At 46.0% G+C, this 3,400-nt stretch overlaps 1 non-coding gene across 1 annotated transcript; it reads right to left on the bottom strand.

The window, feature by feature from the left end:
* Positions 1-3,049: 3,049 nt before the first annotated feature.
* LOC113894853 lies at positions 3,050-3,156 on the bottom strand. The gene has a single exon (XR_003511691.1). It is a non-coding gene; the product is annotated as a U6 spliceosomal RNA (small nuclear RNA).
* Positions 3,157-3,400: the final 244 nt, after the last annotated feature.

Here is a 3,400-nt window from a genome sequence, read left to right as displayed (position 1 = left end):
CTACCTGCCGGCTTAATGAGCCCATCGTGACCTAGCCGGCTATGCCGAGGAAAGAGGCGGCCGGGCTTGGGGCGAGATCTCAGACAGCGCCCCCCCGCGCCGGATCCGCGGCGAATGCCCCCGCGCCCGGTAGGCAGGCGGCCCTTGCGCCCTGAGCCCCGGCTGTGCTGCCGCGCGCCCGCCCCGCCTTATCACAGGCCCCAGGATCCCAGCCAGGGCGGCCTAGCGGGGCTCCTCGTTTTCCCCAGGTTTCTCCTACCCAAGAACCTGAATCGTCTGGTTTAGCTACTCTGAGACCGAAAAGGTCAGTGACGTTGAGACTTAAGTAGAAGCCAACTGGAAACTCAGGGACAAATCCTTCCAAAACAAAGCCAGGATTGTTTGGTCTTTTCAGGCTCGGAGATGCCTTCTGTCCTGGTAGCTTGGACAGACACTTGGCCAGCTGGAGCCTTGGATCTGCGACAGGCTGAGAAAAACGCAGGGCTGCTCACCACCAGAACCTCCCACTTGCCTGTCCGGGCTTGGGCAAAACTTGACCCTTATTTCTTTTGCTCTGCCCTGTATTCCAGGTGTGGCCACATGTTTTTCCATCCTGGCTTTGAGAAGACCTGTCCCAGGGAGACCCCATCATGAAGCTGATGGAAGTAACAGCCCAATTATGTGTGGAGCAAACGTTTCCCCCAGAAGGGCATCTCTGGTGGCTCAGACCATAGAGAATCTGACCGCAATGCAGGGGACCTGGGTTCCATCTTGGTGGGGAAGATCCCCTGGAGGAGGAAATGGCAACCCATTCCAGTATTCTTCCCTGGGGAATGCCATGGCCAGAGGAGCCTGGCAGGCTACAGTCCATTGGGGCTGCAAAAAGTTGGTCACAACTGAGCAACTAACACTTTCACTTTCTTGGGGAAAGAGCAGGGTCCCTTTCCAGTGGAGGTTAGAGAGGTTAGCGGACATAGGATTCCTTAGAGTTGCTGAGCTGGGATCAAACTTGGGTTTTATTCCAATACCCAGGCCCTTTCCCTCTGTCAAATGGCCCTGGTTTTACAGCCGAGGAAAAGGCTTAACAAGTTAATTTGTTGCTCAGCTGCCAGCAAATAGTGGAAGTGCCCCACTGAAACTAGGGTGGTTTCCTTTTCTGGCCATAAGGGGGAAAAACTCAGGAGTACTGCTTCCAGGAAACCAGAGCCAGGCTCTCTGGGGCTGAAAAGTTAGTTGGTCACTTATACTATCTCCTACGTCCAACTGCCTGACACCAGTGTCTTGTTTTGCCCCTTGCTTTTTCCCTGCCTTTGTCTGCTGTGTGTAAAATGGGAATAATGGTCTCTGTTAAAGTGAGCTAAAATATATATAACACATAGAACAGTACCTGGCACACGAGGAGTGCATGTTAACCATGAGAGCTTCACTGGAAGCCTCTGGTGTTGGGAGATGAGTGGGAAGCTTTGATTGGACTCATCTGGAACCTTGGAAGTCTGAGGTCATTACTCCACAGTCTCAAATGCTGGTCATTTTAGTCCAAGGGCTGACACATATTGCTTGAGAGTGGGCACTAGAAATCAAATCTAGTGGGCCTGTTCTTATTATTGGAGAGAGAAGGATTTTGCCAGTGGGTGCTGGTCTTAAAATCCAGCCCTTGGAGACAGTGAGCAAGCAGCACCTCTCCTGGGAGCGACTTCTACAGCAGAGTCCACCAGTGATAGGGATCTGCTGGCATGTGTTCACTGAGCTCAGCTCTATCTCTGGCCCTGGGCAGGAGGCAGAGTCATCTCAGGGACTCCCAGGGCAGGCCTTAGTTGCTCATTGGTCCTGCTGAGTCTCCCCCAGTAGGTATGGACTCTGTATGGGATATGGATCTAACTCTATCCACAATGCCTTCCTATCACTCCCAACAAGGATCTGACAAATGGAAATTTCAGAAAACCTGGAGAAGGTCTCAGGTCTCCCTTTTATGGTCCAATGAAAAAGGCAAAATACCGGTTCAGTCAGGAGGTTTTTTTTTTTTAATGGATTCCATTTACAGGTCAGAGATGATATCTGTTTGATTCTGGTTTTGGATTGTAGGGTTTTATATTACTTTGTGTGTGCTAAGTCACTTTAGTCGTATCCAACTCTTTGGAACCCTGTGAACTGTAGCCCGCCAGGCTCTTCTGTCCTTGGGGATTCTCCAGGCACCATGCCCTCCTCCAGGGTATCTTCCTGATCCAGGGATCGAACCTGAATCTCTTATGTCCCCTGCATTGGCAGGTGAGTTCTTCACCACTAGCAAAAGGGTGGATAGGGTGTGGGCATATAAAGTCTATAATTTGTCCCTTTAGGGGAACATACTTTCCTATCTTCATTCCAATCCTAATACAGAAGGCTATCATAACTCAGCACTATAAAGCACAGCCTGTGCTTACCCATAAACTTCTAAACTGCTTTCCTTCAGCAAACTTGATCGGCATACTGTTGTCCTACAAGGTAGAACTGACTGATTTAGATGGGCCCACCTAGAGGCCACACAGTATCTTGTCCAAAGTTACAATCTCTGTGCTAATACATGTCCACATTCCTTATTGAGTCCCTGGGGCCAGATGTAGTTCAGAATATAAAAATTTATATTTTTAGAAAGTAAGATGCAGATACTCCAATGGGACTTGGGCAGTACCCTGTGATCAAACTCATTGATATTTTTACTGTAAAAATGTATACATATTGGTATTAAGTGGAATAAATTTTATTTTATACATCAGGCTAGGGCATGGAATGAGTTTTTAAATGGCAGATTAGAGATCATGACTGCTTTTTTTTTTTTGGCCATGGCCAAGTATTTTATATTTATTTATAATATTTTACGTGTGTAGGGTATTTTACATTATATATACATGTTTTCCATTTGTCTATACTTTTACTATAAACATTTTTGTTTTTATTATTTTTTTGTTTGTTTTTGGCTGTGCAGGCTCTTAGTTCTTCGTGTGTGTGCGCGTGTGCACACTCAGTAAACCAGGGGTCAAACCCATGCCCCCTTCAGCTTGGAGTCCTTGGACCACCAGAGAATTCCCTATAAACATTTTTTAAATGCTTCATGAATTTGCATGTCATCCTTGCACAGGGACCATGTTAATCTTCTCTGTATCGTTCCAGTTTTAGTATGTGTGCTGCCGAAACAAGCACCCTATAAACATTTTTAAACATGCAGAAAAGTGGAAATATTTTTACACTACATATGTGTATACATTCTACCTAGATTTTGTAATAAACATTTTACTATACTACTTGCTTTTATTATGTATCTATCCTACCAGTTTTCTTGTTAATCCACTATTTTGCTTAATTTTTAAAAGTCAGTTCACTTCAGCTATAAATTCTTCAGCATGCATATTAGTAACCAGAGTTCAATATTTCCTTCTGGTTTATT

This window comes from Bos indicus x Bos taurus, chromosome 6 (assembly GCF_003369695.1).
Source record: "Bos indicus x Bos taurus breed Angus x Brahman F1 hybrid chromosome 6, Bos_hybrid_MaternalHap_v2.0, whole genome shotgun sequence".
NCBI lineage: Eukaryota > Metazoa > Chordata > Mammalia > Artiodactyla > Bovidae > Bos > Bos indicus x Bos taurus.
The sequence above is the reverse complement of the archived record's forward strand: the minus strand, read 5'-3'. Positions and strand labels throughout refer to the sequence as shown.